We start from the raw sequence: 17,550 nt of genomic DNA, 5'->3' as shown, positions 1-17,550 counted from the left end.
TACATCATTTAAAAGAATATAAACTAAAAGAAAAGTGTTGTTTCCTCTCTATCTACAAAACACTTCTGACACCAGATGTGTGGGTATTTTCACAATAAGCAATTCTTCAATTCTCAGCAAACACTGATTGAATATCCTACAATTTAACTTAATTCTGACATTAACTGCCCAGGGTTAGCACAGACCCCTCAGGTTAAGGTCTCAGGCCCACAAGATTGCCTCCCACTTCAGACAGCAATCATAAGACTGAGGTTGTTACCTATACTTGTGACAAAATGGCTATAAATGGAACTTTCCCAAAAGTTCCTCCTTGGGTTTGATAATTTGCCAGAATGACTCACAGAAGTTAGAAAAACATTTTACTTACATTTAGAGTTTATTATAAAGGATGCAATTCATGGAAGGCCAGACATAAGTGATGCACAGGGGAACGCTTGGGGTGGGGGGTTGCGGAAGGGGCTCCCATGCCCTTTCCGGGCAGACCACCTTCCAAGTACCTCACTGTATTCATGATCTGGAGTCTCTCAGACTCTACAGTTTATGGTAGAGACTCCGTCATTTAGATATGATTAAATTACCAGCTGTTGGTGAGGAACTCCATCTCCAGCCCGTCTCCCAACCCTGTAGATCAGGGAGTGGGGTTGAAAGCGCCAACCCTCCAATCTCTTGGTGAGATCTAGCAACCAGCTCTCATCCTCCAGGAGTCACCTCATTAGCATAAACTCAAGTACAGTCAAAAAGGGGCTTATTATGAATAACAAAAGATGCTTCTGTTATCCTTATTACTCAAGAAATTCCAAGGATTTTAGGAGCTCTGTGCCAGGCAGGATTCAGGAAGAAAGACCAAAACATATATTTTGTATTATATCACAATCATGAGTCCTAGCATCTAGCCTTGCACCATGAAGCTCCTCAGTACTTGTTTGTTGAATGGATACATGAGAGAAAGAAAGAAAGAAGAAAGAAAGAAAGAAAGAAAGAAAGAAAGAAAGAAAGAAAGAAAGAAAGAAAGAAAGAGAGAAAGAAAGGGAGAAAGAAAGAAAGAAAGAAAGAAAGAAAGAAAGAAAGAAAGAAAGAAAGAAAGAAAGAAAGAAAGAAAGAAAGAAAGAAAGAAAGGAAGGAAGAAAGGAAGAAAGGAAGAAAGGAAGAAAGAGGGAGAGAGAGTGTAAGGCCAGCGGCCACCACCATCGTGGCCATGCAGGTTCTCATTGGATTCGGGCAGATGGTAAAGGAACTGTGGAGCCAGAAAATGGTGGGCTATTCCATTTATTAAAGTCTCGTAATGGCAGACGAACAAACAGGCAAGGAAGACTGCTTCCCTTTCTCACTCCGGACCCAGCAGACTCACAAGCCGCCACAAACAAAACAGTAGTCCCAGCCAAACAGGCCAGGCCCAAAACTCTCAGCACACCCTCTTTCTCTCTCAACTCTAGCAAAACAGGCTGGGGAAAAAAAACCCTTCTCCAGCAAACAATAGCAAACAATGGCCCCTCCCAAGCAGGAAGGCAATCTGCAATCTGCTGTCCTAAGGGCAAGCGCACACAGCCTTCCATAGACTATATACACATGGTGCTGCCCCAGTACAAGTGAGCAAACCTAGAAAACACTTGTTACAAACTTGTCCCAACAGAGAGAAAGAGAAAGAGAGAAAGAGCGAAAGAAAGAAGGAAAGAAAGAAAGAAAGAAAGAAAGAAAGAAAGAAAGAAAGAAAGAAAGAAAGAAAGAAAGAAAGGAGGGAGGGAGGGAGGGAGGGAGGGAGGGAGGGAGGGAGGGAGGGAGGGAGGGAGGGAGGGAGGGAGGGAGGGAAGAAAAGAAAAACAGGAAAGTGGAAAGGAGGGAGGGAAGAAAATTACCTCATCATAGTTTTATGCTGTATTGCAAGTGCAGATGAAAGCATCTAGTTATTTGTTTTCTCTGTAATGAGAGTTACAAATAAACTAAAGGTTTCTGCTCTTACATGGACCTGGAGATTCCACAGGACAAATGTGAGCTTTCAGCCAGGGAAGTTCTGGAACCAAGGAGGGCCATTCTAAGATCAGGTCAATACTAGATATGCTGAGAACCCCCTCTGAGAGTAAAAGTCTCTTCATTCTCATCCCCATAATGGGTCAGAATTCCTAATGATAGAGAATCTATTATTTCTCTGGTGATCCATGCCTAACAGATATGTCAAAGAATGGCCGCAAATCTGTAAAATTAAGCAAGTTGTAATTTACCCACCTCATAGAAGTTGTGAAAATTCAATGCAACAAGGTCTGGAATGGTGCTTGGCACACGGTAGACTCCTTGTAAGTAGCAGGCATCGCTCCTACAACTTCTCTGGTGATTATCACCATTACCTCTCCTACTACATATTACTTAGGTCGCACCTGATAAGGCTAGCTGTTATTCCCAGGAATGACCTTATGGTAAATAATAAAACTTTATGGCTCAGTGTGTCTCGGCCTTTCTAAACCCAAGCTTTTCATTTGACATCATAAAAATCTTAAAAAGTCCTGCCAAGAGGATATTGTCTAGGTCAGTGGTTTTCAACCTTTTTACACTTGGGGACTGTGAAAATAGGAGAATTATTTTAGGAACTGCTAAGGCAAAAATTACCCTGAGCATAAGCGAATTCAAGATCATTGGTTCCATAATTTTTATACAACATCCAGGTGGTTAACTCCTTGGCAGACCTGCTCGAAATTTCTGGTGGATGGGTTCGCTGAATGGTGGTTGAAAAACATAGGTCTAGGTTACTTACAGTGTTTAATCTTATGAGGGTTATATTTTTAACCAAACATAAAATTATATTATAATGTTGAATTTTTAAAAGAAAACTGTATAACCCAAATATAACTAGTGAAAAAAATAAACAGGGGCATATTAAAAAGTTTAGTTTGTTTGAGAAAAAAATCTGTTATAATCAGGTAGTAGTTAGAAATATTCCACCTACAGGAGCTAGAGAAGAGGTAAAAACAAAGCAAAGAAATTACTTTACTGGTTATAGCTTAAGTGGTTGCCTTATTTAGAAAATCCTCGTTATCAGTTTGTGAGTGGTTGTTCATAGGTTTTGATGTCCTAACCCTGAGGTTTTGGTATGCTTACTAGGCTCCTAATGTATTAGAACCTCAGTCCAATGGCCTCCTAGTTTGAGTAGCTTAACACTTGTAGATTGTTTTGCCCCTGCCCTATGGCTATTCTCTACATATTAGACATAAAATAAGGGCAAGAAGGAAAAAAAGAAGAAGGAAAAGAAGGAAAGGAAGACAAATAGGAAGAGAAAGAAAGGGGGGAGGGAATTCCCCGCTCCAAATACTGAAGAGATGGAGATTTTATTGAAGTTTTCTTAAGTACTGATGAGCAAGGCATTGATAATGCACCTCACACCACAAAGATAATTATCATCTTGTTTAAAACTTGACCAGTTCCCCTCAGAGTTCCCTTTTCTATAGAAATCCCCCAAATATTCCTTACTAGGATGATACTTATCTTCCCATTTCCTACACATTATCCTTGTCAGCTCCTCTGTTTTCACAAAGATCAACTTAACAACCTCTCGGCTTCCCTACTTCTTTCTCCTCACCCATTATATATCATTGGGCTCAAACAAGAACAAGAAGTTAGACCTTCACTGAAGTGCTCAAAATAGAGGAAATTATAATAGCTGCCTAGTCAACAATTATGATAGTAATTACAACAAGCAAATAAAATAGTTTACAAAAAAGTCTCAGAAGTCCAACTGTGTCTTAAATCCTTATCTCTATGTACAGTTTTGTTTCTTTCTTTCTTCTTCTTCTTCTTCTTCTTCTTCTTCTTCTTCTTCTTCTTCTTCTTCTTCTTCTTCTTCTTCTCCTCTTCTTCCTCCTCCTCCTCCTCCTCCTGCTCCTCATTCTTATTCTTATTCTTATTCTTATTCTTATTCTTATTCTTATTATTAAGTGAGAGGCTGGGAGGCAGAGAGATAGACTGCTTGCTGCATGCGTCGCTACTGGGATCCACCCGGTAAGTCCCCTATGGGGTGATGCTCTGCCCATATGGGACCAGTGCTCCATTGCTTGGCAACCGAGCTATTTCAGTGCCTGTGGTGAGGCCATGGTGACATCCTCAGTGCCCAGTACCAACTTGCTCGAATCATTAAAGCCATGGCTATGGGATGGGGAGATAGAGAAAGAGAGAGCAAAAGAGAGAAGGGGTAGGGGGAGGCTGGAGAAGCAGATGGTTGCTTCTCCTTTGTGCCCTGCCTGGAATCAAACCCGAAACATCCACACACCAGGCCAACGCTCTACCTCTAAGCCAACTGGCCAGGGCCACTGTTCTTGGTTTGTTCACTGATGTATCCTCAGTGCCTATAGAAATACTAGGCATAAATATTTATTGATTAAATAAAGTAGAATTAGTTTGAGAGATAACATTTCAAGTAACACAAAATACCTTTCAATTATACTTTTTATTTTTTTTCTCTTAAATAATCTGTGTGAGACAAATAGTCACACATATATTCATAGGAAAAATACAATATTGTGTCATTAATGTTTTTCTTATGTCACTTTAGGTCAAAAGTCACAGAAAATTATATTGAACTCTTGACCAATCTATCTATTTTTTCCTTTGGAATACTGGCCCAACTAAGAAAAAAAATCAAGGAAATATTAATTCTTGGCAAAAAATGTCTTCTTAAATTCTTGTGTGTTTTGTTTTGATTTTTTCCTTAGTGACTAGAGGTCAGTTTCAATCCACTGAAGCACAAATTCCAAATTTTTAGTCTGGTTTTTTTGGGTCCTGACTGAATGCCAAGAACAAGGCAATGACACACCGTCACTACCAAGACGCACACACACAGAGTCCACAGCATATTCTGGCTGACATGCAAGATTCTGCACCCTAGTGCTCTCAAAAGCATATTTTCAGTTTCAAATGCATTTACTCCCTAGCCAATGTTCATAAAGTTTTTTGTCTAAAACACTGTCAGTGTTTTCTAAACTCTAAAAGATAAAACAAAATTACCTACTGACTAAAGATAGTAGGTGTCATCTACTTATTCTTTCTTGATTCCTTTTAAAACTTCAATTTTAATATACTTGGGAGTGGATCAATGACTCTACATGTAATTACTGAAGAAATGATACTTCTGTTTTAGTCTAGTAAAAAAGAAACTGCATATTTTTCCACAGCCCTGAAAGAATCCCATGTTTAATGTATCGAAGAGGTTGGGTGCCCTAAAGAAAAGAGTAATACACTGGATAGCCAAAAGAACAGACATCCACTAGAAGTAATACGAGTACCAGGTTTGGATGAGACCCATCTCTGCTATGAGATGGGACAATTTACTTAATCTTAGCCTTAGTTTCTTCAGCTATGACTAGAGATATCAATAACTGTCTATTTTCTGAATCTCCTTACTAAAGTTAACTATAACTATTGTTCCATGATTCTAAAAATCTCATAATAATCTTTCTTTTTATAGCCAAGTTCTCTATCATTGACAGAAATATTTATCTGGTTATTTTGGCTTCTCTAATCCTGCTGGTGAGAACACCTCCAAGGAAGCTTCTGGTCAGGCACTGACAATGGCATTTAAGGTCCCTTGTGCACTTGGTAGAGAAGAAGAAGAATTTGGAAGAAGAAAAGGATCTAACCACCAATGATATGTTTTTTATTTGGACCTAGTAACTTCCCTGATAATAATATTTAGCTCATATCTGTTAAGTGCTTATTACGTGCCAACCCCTTTTTATGCATTGCCTCTTTTAATTCTTATAGTAATCTTTTGTGGTAAGGTATCACAGTGTTTGACTATAAATTACAGGGGGGGGGAACCTCCACCTTACTAAAACAATAAGGAAACTTGTTGGCTCACATAACTAGTAGTCTAGAGAAAGGGCAGCTTGAGGGTTAGTTTATTAATCAAGATCTTTAAGTTCTCTGTCCTGTCATCTAGTGTTGAATTCCTCCTAAACCACTTTCTCTCTATAAGATGACCATTAGTGGAAAATCTACTTCCTTATTTCTATCTAAAAAGGTAAGACAGTGCTCCACAAACAGGGAAAGGCTGCCTTCTCCCCTTATGATCAGCCTAACTTTAGTTAGCTACTCATTTCTGAAACAGCTGTTGGAAATGGAAGTGAGTTGAGGAGAAGTACTATTATATAATTAGTTCACTCTCCTGAATCTAGAGCATTAGGATTATCTTGATTAATTTATATGAAGTAGAATTTACTCATAGAGCTGAGGCAATTCTCTGAACCATATTGCTTACTATACAACAAAAGAAGACTAGGTCGAATTTGGGGAGACAATTACAATGGGCACTATAAGTAAATACTGCTAATTCTCAACTTGCAGATGAGAAAATTGAAGCATGGGAGATGAAGGTTAGTTAAGTAATTTGCTTATGATCATAATTGAACTTGGGCTGTCTACCTGCATTCTAACAATTCAATTATTTTCAATATCCATTTGAGAGCTTATGATGTATAAAGAATTTCAAGATAAAGAGAGGGTGAGTAGGGAAAGATCATAGTACTAGGCATCCAGAGATGAGATTCGAGGCTTGCCTCTCCCACTTACTAGCTATGTGACTTCTTTGAAAATGTGAACTATAAAACCTATTTTACTGGAACAATAGCAAATATTCAAGTAAAAATCCTGCAAAAGAGTGACATCACTTGGAATAGATAGAACTTGTTTGAAATGCAAACTCTCTGCCTCACTCCAGATCCATTTAACCACAAACTCTGGGGGTGGAGCCAGCAATATATTCTTTAATAAGCCCTCAGGTAATTCTGATGCTTAAGAATTACTGGTCTGACATATTGCTTAAGCTTTTATTCACTGTTACTGTTCTAAAGACAATGAGCACCTTGACTTCTCTCTCTAAGAGTTCACAATCTAGATAAATATAAAGTTCTAAATTAAGTTCTTTAACAGAGGACCACATTCACTGATAAGCACTCTAATACAGGTTCACTGCCCTTTTAAAGCTTGTATAGGGTTAAATTTATTTGTAACAAGGTGAATCTCAGAAGGTGTTATAGGTTAGTGTATGGCCAGTATCTGCAGCCACCATCACAGCCGCCTGGCCAACACAGGTTCGCACTTGATTCGGACAGATGGTAAGGAATCAACAGAGCCAAAAATTGGTGGTCCATTTTCCTTTAATCCTAGCTCGCACCCAGCAGGCGAGGAAATACACACAGCGGAAAACACTTCCCTTTCCATTCAGGGCTCTCAAAGCCACTGATTCATCTGAGTTTTCCTAGAATCAAAGGTTTGTACGTACCTCACCAGTCTTATTTACCTCTGTTCCCCATCTCCTTCTTCTGAGCAAACTGGCTTTTCCTTCACCATTCTGCCATTTTAACTGCCTCCTCCACATGGCTTCCCTGCCCTTCTATACCATGGGCTCTTCCTCTCTACAAGAACATGATCACTCTCCCTCAAATGGCCTCCTAGCTCCTCCTTTTAAAACCTTTTGGTGTAAAAGCCCTCCCCCAACACACATTAGTATAACCAAGCCCCTTCACAAGCAAGAAGAGCTGTATCATGTGAGAGCATCATGACGTAAGAGCAGTCCATCTTTAACAGAGTGAGCAAAATAAAATTTATCTGCCCAACAGTTAGATAAGAAATGGAAAGGGGGGAAAGTAGCTGTGAACTGTAAAGCACACAGATAATTAAACTTCCAGTGGTTACCATAAATGTCTATCTAGAAAGTTAACTAGAACTATATCAATACAGCCTGACCTGTGGTGGAGCAGTGAATAAAGCATGGACCTGGAATGCCTGAGGTCACCCATTTGAAACCCTGGGCTTGCCCAGTCAAGTCACCTACAAGAAGCAATTACTATGAGTTGATGCTTCCTGCTCCTCTCCTCAACCCTTTCTTTCTCTCTCCTCTCTCTAAAATCAATAATAAAATCTTTAAAAAATACATATCAATACAAATTAATAGATTAGGGACCTTATATGTTATATAAATAGAATCCCATCAAAAGTAGAAAAAAACGAGGACTTTAGTCCTGATGTTACATTTGCTAGTTGGCTCTCAATGTCCTATTTCATAAAAAAGAAAAATGTTTGATCTGGACCCCTGGTTCTTAACTAGGGTTAAATAAGGTGGGGCCAGGACATGTGTAGATTTAAAAATTGCACAGGGCAATATGGGTACACCCTGGTTAAAAAGTTTGAGACTAGCTAGTCCCTAATAGATTACAGAATAACCGAATGTAAAGTTAATGCATTAAGAGTTTATAAATGAAAGGAAAAAAAGAGAGAGAGAGAGCAGGTAAATATTATTTAAAATCTCTAAGCCAATCTATGCTTTTTTTTTAATTTGCTTAACATCTCTGAATGTGTTCCAGTACCTGAGCACCCAATTAATCAAACGGAAACATCTGTAATATGTAGCAACTAAAATATCACCTTCCCTGTGTGGATCACAAAGTCCTTGGCAACCACATCCATACCAGACTCGTGAGTATTGTTGTTTTCAGTTTCCAGATGGATAATCAGAGGATGAAGGCCTTGTTCAGTGTCACACATTTCAGTCACCCAGTCAGACACAATAGATATCAGTCTTCTCATCCCTTCAACAATAAAGAGCTTTCAAGCTTTTGCAGTCAACAAGAGCTTTTGGAAAGATTTCACAGACACCGAAAAGGCATCTATATGGATGACTTCCATAAAAAGGAGTGTCTAACCTCACTGACTCTCAGCAGTAGAGACAGAAGAAAAGTAAAGTTTTAAAAAAAGGTCTGAATGAAAATGAATTAAATATAACTAATTATCAAGGGCTGTTTTTACACAGTAAAACAAGAGTAAAATTATTTTCCTTAAGTAGTAATTTGTATCTCCTGATTAATTGAGCCATTCATTCATTTAATAATGAATTGATTGCCTTTTATATGCCATATCTATACTGTTAATGTAATAATGACCAAAGAAAGGAATAATAATAATAACAATAACAGCTAATATAGCAGGTACTAATAATATACTAATATATAAAAATTGTTTCTTGAAAAACATGTTCTAACTCAGTGTGAAAAAGCAAATTCTTTGGGGCTGTATCCATTGATTATAACACAGGTAATCACTGAAATTTTCCAGTTTTCAGTCTATCAGAAGAAGCTGTCACTGAGAGCATTGTGACTTCTTTTTACGGCAATTTTTAAATTCCTAGAACTTGATCTTCTAACATTATTTCTTTGTTTCCCACTTACTAAAATATTATAATTTGTAAAATTTTTTAAAAAGCCATCTTGATATTGTTTTAACACAAAACAGTAATGTTCTTTCAACTGTGCTTGAGATGGAATTAAACACAACATATTTGCCATTGCTTTCAATGGTAAATTCATTCCTATATGATTTTTAAGAGTAAATGCTTTGGAGGCCCTCCCAATCTCTTATCTCTTTATCTTTTTAAATGTTAATTTACTCACACTGATGATGCTCTCAGATATTAGGAAACCTTTGAGACAGAGGAGAAGAGTGTGTTGGGGGATGGGGAGTAGAGTGATGCAATATTTCTGTCATGTGATTTTACAATTTGTTTTCAATCTGTTTGGACTTCTGAAAAGGAAGACTCTCATATGTCAACAAGCTCATAAACTGAAGCTTAAAATACTAGAAACAAAACCATAGGGTTTCCAATATATGCCATATATGTATTCATATTTTTTTCTGGGATGCTGGCTGGCATTAATGTTCAATCTGCTAAGAAATGTGTTGTTGTTTTTTTTTTAAGTGAAGGGGAGATAGACAGATTCCCACATGCGTATGACCAGGATCCACCTGGCAACCCCCGTCTGGGGCCGAGGCTCGAATAAGCCGAGCTATCCTTAGTGCCCAGGTCTGATCCTCAGACCAACTGACCTATCCTCAGTGCTTGTAGCTGAGGCTCGAACCAACGAAGCCACTGGCTGCGAGAGGGGAAGAAAAAGAGAAGAGGGTGAGGGAGAGGAAGAGAAGCAAATGGTTGCTTCTTCTGTGTGCCCTGACCGGGAATTGACCCTGGGATGTCCCCAAACTTGTCTAATGCTGTATCCACTGAGCCAACCAGCCAGGGCAAAATGTGCATTTTTCTCTGATGGCTTTATTAGCTTGCTTCAACTGAACACATGAACCATAAACAATGCCTAATAAGAAAACTTATTATCTTCTCCAAGGTCAAAGTTGGAACAAGTAGAGGAAATTCAGTTTTCCTTACTTGACAGTGTTCATCATTCTTGTAGCCAGTGTTCTAACAAAGAATGCAAACCTCTTATAGTTAGCACAAAGGTGCTGCAAATTTTCAAAGATAAAATATAAACTGATGAAATTCAAAAGATATAAAAGTATCGCTATTAAAAAACCTTACGCTGTCACTGTTAAGAAAAAGTCAAAGTCTTTGTAAACAAGAAAACAGACTTTTGGTTTCATGTTCTATTGGTTCGAGCACTTAGGAAAATTTCTGCTGTTAACCTACTCATGTGTTCCACGGTTGTTTATGTGTGTGTGTATTTTGTTGTTGTTGTTTGTTTTTACTATCTGTTGAGCATTTCTTTTTCTTTTCTTTTCTTTTCTTTTCCTTCACATCAGACGGGTAATGTGCTGATAGTGGAACAAGGTTTGAGGGAGTCACATCTCACAGGAGAGCGTAAACACCCGCTCAGTATTCATAAACTACAGAAGGATCATTGATCATTTCTGATATAGTAAACACGACTTCGTGAAAATAGGTGTCAGTGAGGAGGAATGAAAAAAAATTAAGTTCCAAAATGACATAAAGAATAAAGCAATAAAACATAATTGTCTGGAAATGGCAGCCTTGGAGGCAAATTGGTCATATAAAATGAGGACTTGGTTTGGAGTCAGGAGGTGTTTGGAGTTTGTCTTTACTAAGCATTAGTTAGGCAAATTTTAGCCAGTTAACTTTTCTGTGAGTCTTGATTTTTAAAATAAGGCTAAAAGAAAATGAAGAGATGAATTTATTTTTAAAAATAAATTTGCCAATTAAATGTAATGTGGTTGAATAGATTATTTTGGAAATACAATGCAATTAAGTGTTTTGTTGCCAGACCCAGAAGCGAAGCTTTGAAACATTCTTCATTATCATAATTGTAGAATTCTTCACTGCATATTCTTTCAATATTCTTAGATTTTTCTCATCTTTACTATATCACTTTACCACATTGTACTAATGGGTATCACAAACATGTTTATTTAGCTCAAGTTATAGACAACTTCTCCATAAAGATAAAGAATTATTTTCCTATACAGCTGTGGTTCCATCACAGCATTTTAAGTCCTATGCATCAAACACTTCTTCACAGGAAAAGTACACTACCATGTTAGAGTTGCAATGATGCTATGATGAATCACACAGGTAGCAACTTATTCTGTGAAGTTTTAAGCTTGTTAGTGCACATATGGCACTAAAAATAAAACCCCACTTCACTATAGCTCTTCTAGTTCCTGAGGCCATCATTTTAAAATAAATGCTGAATGTGGTTTTTCCACATCTTTTTTAAAAAATATTTTTTTAAATTACAATTTACAAATTCCACATTGTGATAGTGTAAAAGTATGCATACACTTTGGAAAGAGTGCAACTCCTTACCAGGTAGTAACTCAAGCAAAGGAGGAACCCCCATGGGACCAGGGATTGGTCAGCGAGGCCTGAAGCACGGGAGGTTGGTCTCTGGCGTATCCTCTTGGTCCAGAAAGTAGGAGGTGGTGGTCCAGTGAGCCAGAAATTGCCTGGCAGCATCAACATCCTGGCTGTTGCTCAGGGTAGGTTGCATTTTTTGGCTTTTGCTCCTCAACCAATAATTCAAGAGTGAAAACCAGGACTGGAGCCTCTTTTCAGCTAGAACCAGGACACCACCAGTTCAGCCAGAAGTTAGTTTGAAGGTGGAGTGCCCAGCATTCCAGGAGTGGCACATGTCAGCAGGAGTTATGCCAGGGCTGTGTCCCAACTGCAGAGCTGGGCTCGTCACACATCCTTCACTTCATTAATATACTGGGTTTGTGGGCGGCTGGGCAGAGGCGCTACTGAGACTGAATCAAGATGTTGACCTAGGTGCTGAGCCTGCTATCTCAGCTTTGGGAGGCATGTGTGGGGGAGAGTCAGGCTGTGGCCTGTAGATTTCAAACCTCCTTATTCACAGTATACCTGAAAACTTACCCTTTACACTTTTGTTTCATCTTTTTTTAAGAGTAAAGGGCTCATTTTCCCCCTTTGCTCCTTTGGCATAACAAAATGCTTCTACAGCAGTGGTTTCCAGGGCTGATGTTGCATCTGAAGGGAGGAGACACCCCTCAATCTACTCTTTTGCTATAACCTGTCCCTTTATAATACTGATATTTGATGTTGTTTTATTTCATAAAAATTTTGCTTCTTTTTTTTCTTAAGTGAGAGGAGGGGAGATGGAGAGACAGACTCCAGCAAACCCCCCAGACCAGGATCCACCTTGCAATCCCCATGTGGGGCCAATGCTCGAATCAACCAAGCTATCCTCAGTGCCCAGGCTGATGGTCGAAACAATCCAGCCACAGGCTGCAAGAGGAGGAGAGAAAAAGAGGGAGAGGGATGGGAAGAGAAGCAGATGGTCGCTTCTCATGTGTGCCCTGACTGGGGATTTAACCCGGGATGTCCGCACACCTGGCTGATGCTCTATCTACCAGGGAAACCAGCCAGGACCTATAAAAATTATTTTTAAAAATGCAATGTAGGCCCTGGCCGGTTGGCTCAGTAGATAAAGCATCAGTTTGGCATATGGAAGTCCCGGGTTTGATTCCCAGCCAGGGCACAAAGTAGAGGTGCCCATCTGCTTCTCTACCTTTTCTCTCTCTCTTTTCCCCTCCTGCAGCCATGGCTCCATTGGAGCAAAGTTTGCCCGGGTGCTGAGGACGGCCCCATGGCCTCCAACTCAGGCGCTAGAATGGCTCCAGTTACAACAGAGCAATGCCTGGGATGGACAAACAAATAAACAAACAAACAAAAAACCAATGTAGACCATACTTATAGGGGAAAAATCAGAACAGCTCAAGCTTAATAAATTGAAAACACAAGTCCACCTCACCACCCTCTACATCTCCACTCTCTGGAGGTAAGTACTGGTAAAATTTTGGTATGGTTTTCTGGACATTTTAGTAAACACATGCAAATATAAATGTATGTAGGTGTTTCTAAGAGTTTCTGATTTTTTGGTTTTATTTTGTTCTTACAAAAATGTTCTGGTCATGTTCTCTTTGCCTAAATGTGTAGACGAATGGCAGCTAGAGGGGGGAAGAAGCGATTTGTTCTACTCTTCTCCCTCTCAGGCTTGCTCTGTGCACTGGCTTTCTATGCTCTCATAAAAGAGAGAGCTTTCTGGTATGGTGTCCAGACCCATGCCATGGAGCAGAGGTGTTGCCACTGACACAAAGAACATCTGTTTTCAAATACAAGTCATGCAGCCAGGACACAAGTAGTTGTGTTTTAGTGTTTAGTACAGTCCAGCATCAGACTGATTTTAACCAGCTAGTGGGGAACATGTAAATGGATTTGTGATACATAATTCAGTGAGAATGTCAATGATTTTAATGTAATAAAATTGGGGGGGGGGGAACTTCCCAGGGGCTAAAATTTTGTGGTTCATCTTTGGCACTGCTTTTAGCACAAATATCATGTATGTGCAAAATGGTACCCCAATTAATTATTCACACACAAAAATATATACTGCTTTTCAAACATCTTAATTGCTTTTCTGCTAAGAAAAGTATAACTACAAATAATAAAAGTGTAGTATCCCTTTACAAGTTAGTTACATTTCATTAACAGGTAATATGTCCTAAATATTGTTGAAAACAGATAAAAAGACATACAGATTTGTAGGGAAAGTTTAGGTTAAGACACTGCTCTCATAGAACAGTTATGAAGAATTACTGTACACACAATACACATATCTTTGTACAGAAATATTTTGAGTTATTATTTTGAGATAATGTCTGAGGTATTTCCTTCTTGCATTTCTCTGTTTGACCATATGAACCAATAAGTTAGGGGAAAATACTGCCTCAGAATGAGGTCTTAAAGAAGTGAACTGAAGTATCCAATAGCCTTTCTGAAGGCTAACATAGACAGAATCATCTTGAAAGGCAACATTTACAGGAGAAGAAGGGGTATTTTGAGCTCCATTAGACTAAGAGCCTGAAGGAGCCAGAGCACCAGAGAGTTTTTATCATACACCAATAAAGTGGGTAAGATGACTAGTTTTCATACCAGTATGAAAAGAGATAAAAATTTCTCTAGGTTGAAGAAGAGTGATGCAAAGAGAGACCTGGTTAGTGCCTACCTATTGCCTGTGTCCCTGAGAAGCAGCAATAGAAACCCCATAGAGAACTAGAAAGACCACAGGTGGAGAATGTGAGTTTTGCCTCTGCTCTCAGAGGATAGCCAGAGGAGACCCAAAGCCTTTCATATCAGTTTCATGTCCAGCAAGACAAAAAAGCACAGTGGATGAGGGAAGACCTCGGTTGGTGGAACTGAAAGGGGTTTCACCTCACACAAGACAGGAGAATACCTATTGATCCAGACTCCTCAAGAGGAGCACCAGCATGACAGAGTAGCCAGGGGACCCAAAAGTACCTGTGCAGAAGAAGGAGGACACAGAGTACCCGTGCAGGAGGAGGAGGATACAGAGTACCTGTACAGGAGGAGGAGGATACAGAGTACCTGTACAGGAGGAGGAGGACACAGAGTACCTGTGCAGAAGGAGTAGGACACAGAGTACCTGTGCAGAAGAAGGAGGACACAGAGTACCCGTGCAGGAGGAGGAGGATATAGAGTACCTGTGCAGAAGAAGGAGGACACAGAGTACCTGTGCGGGAGGAGGAGGACACAGAGTACCCGTGTGGTAGGAGGAGGACACAGCGTACCTGTGCAGAAGGAGGAGGATACAGAGTACCTGTGGGGGAGGAGGAGGACACAGAGTACCCGTGCAGGAGGAGGAGGATACAGAGTACCTGTACAGGAGGAGGAGGATATAGGTTACCTGTGCGGGAGGAGGAGGACACAGAGTACCCATGCGGGAGGAGGAGGATACAGAGTACCTGTGCGGAAGGAGGAGGACACAGAGTACCCGTGCAGGAGGAGGAGGACACAGAGTACCTGTGGGGGAGGAGGACACAGAGTACCCATGCAGGAGGAGGAGGATACAGAGTACCCGTACAGGAGGAGGAGGATATAGGTTACCTGTGCGGGAGGAGGAGGACACAGAGTACCCATGCGGGAGGAGGAGGATACAGAGTACCCGTGCAGGAGGAGGATGACACAGAGTACCCGTGCAGGAGGAGGAGGATACAGAGTACCTGTGCAGAAGGAGGAGGATATAGAGTACCTGTGCAGAAGGAGGAGGATATAGGTTACCTGTGCGGGAGGAGGACACAGAGTACCCGTGCGGGAGGAGGAGGATATAGAGTACCCGTGCAGGAGGAGGAGGACACAGAGTACCTGTGCAGAAGGAGGAGGATATAGAGTACCTGTGCAGAAGGAGGAGGATATAGGTTACCTGTGCGGGAGGAGGACACAGAGTACCCGTGCGGGAGGAGGAGGATATAGAGTACCCGTGTGGGAGGAGGAGGACACAGAGTACCTGTGCAGAAGGAGGAGGATATAGAGTACCTGTGGGGGAGGAGGAGGATATAGAGTACCTGTGCAGAAGGAGGAGGATATAGAGTACCTGTGCAGGACTTCTGCAGCATATAGACTATGAGCCTCAGCAGCGAGGACCAGCAGGACTAGAGGATGGTAGAGGTCAAAGGCTCCACGCCCACCTGATGTCAGGGTAACATACATGCCCCACTCTCCTTCTGCCTTCACTATCTCATCCCTGGGAAAGGAGAAGGGAGAAGACAGAGGAAAGGTAGTCCTGTGTTAAGTGAAAATTACTCAAAATGAGTTTTGAATTAACAAAATGCAATTTTCCATGGGCAGTGGAATTAGGGTTCTTGAGCAAGGCCAAGATCAGTGATAGAAAAACAAAGCTACATGTAATATGGGAAGAAACAAATTTTCCTCTAGTCTTCTGGCTGGTCTAACAATGAGGTCAACATACTAAGGCCAGCGGCCATGGTGGCCATGCAGATTCCCATTGCATTTGGGTAGACAGTATAGGAACTGTGTGCCAGAAAATGGTGGCCCATTCCATTTATTAGAGTCTCACAATGGCAGATGAGCAAGCAGGCTGGGCAAACCGTCTCTCTCTCTCTCTCTCTCTCTCTCAATTTACAAACCAAACAGGCAGGAAATCCGCAATTTGCAATCTGCTGCTCTGAGGGCAAGCACTGCCTTACACAGACTATACACACATGGCGCTGCCCCATGCTCATGCACCAAATAGGCAAAGTGCAAGTGAGCAAACCTATACACTTGTTTGCCCAACAAACATGAACTACAACAAGAGAAAGGAACCACATTTTAAGTGTATATATATATATATATTTTAAGTATATATATACCATATATATACACAAGAGAGTCAGAGACAGAAAGTTAAAATGAGGTATATATGAGGTATATTCTGAACTATGGATGCCGTAAGACGTCCTGTCTTGGGGTGTCAGAGAAAAGGAAGGTCATTCCCAAGCCAATAAGATGCACAGATGTTCAGTAATTAGTAGTTTGCCCTCCCATATACATAGGTCAAAAAAGCTTTTTTTTTTTCTTTTTTTTTCTTTTTTTTTTGTAAGAACTCTTATTATGAACAAAGCCCCAGGTTCAAATTCTTTAAGGAAGCAGTAAAGTTTCTCATGAGCCCTCAGGGTCTCAATTGCCTTCAGCTCAAAATAATCCACAAAACAGACCGGCACATTTTAGGGAGGCCTATTCTGAACCACTACCCTAGAATACCTGAGTTTGTTTCTAGAATTTTCATGCCCTCTAGGTATACACACATATTTACATGCATGACTAAACAAAAATTTGTGTCTGTGTCTTTTTTTTATAATATCATACATAGACCTTGGAGGCAAACAGGCCTGGGTTTCAATTTTGTCTCATCCCCTTAATAGCTGGATGACATGGGGCAAATTTCTTGATCCAAGATTCTATTTCTGTAAACTAGTGACAATAGTGTCTTATAGACTTATTGTGAGGATTAAATGAAGTACAGAGGTTATTATAAGGCCTGGCATATGGTAAACTCTTAAATATTTTTACCACAATCATAATAATACTAATCATTATGTGAATGGGGGAAAAAAGGGGATTCCTACGGAAAGTAACCTCTCAAGGCCATCTGATCAAAAATTCTTAACTGGGCAGGTAGGTAGTCACGCCCAAGGTATATAATTTCTTTAGTAAAAGGCTTATCTTTGCTTTAAGCAAGCCCTGTTCATTGTTTATATGCACCTAAATTAACACACCTTTAAAAGGCTCCCTTTCTGAACCCTTCTTTTAAAATGTAAAAGCACCTAATCCTAACTAGTTTGTAACCCAATCCCTTCCTTGCTTTGTCCTACCTTCACTTAATCTTCTCTCTGTTCCCTCCTTAATTTCAAATGCATTAAAAAAAGATGCAAAGCTGTTATTCACTAGATTGG

General features: G+C 40.1%; 1 non-coding gene across 1 annotated transcript; it reads right to left on the bottom strand.

Annotated features, from left to right (window-relative positions):
• Window positions 1-10,557: 10,557 nt before the first annotated feature.
• On the bottom strand, window positions 10,558-10,659 carry LOC136404757 (small nucleolar RNA U13). Its single transcript, XR_010751451.1, has one exon. It is a non-coding gene; the product is annotated as a small nucleolar RNA U13 (small nucleolar RNA).
• Between the last annotated feature and the right edge of the window lie 6,891 nt (window positions 10,660-17,550).

This window comes from Saccopteryx leptura, chromosome 4 (genome assembly GCF_036850995.1).
Source record: "Saccopteryx leptura isolate mSacLep1 chromosome 4, mSacLep1_pri_phased_curated, whole genome shotgun sequence".
NCBI classification, from domain to species: Eukaryota; Metazoa; Chordata; class Mammalia; order Chiroptera; family Emballonuridae; genus Saccopteryx; species Saccopteryx leptura.
This window is presented reverse-complemented; position numbering and strand designations above follow the sequence as displayed.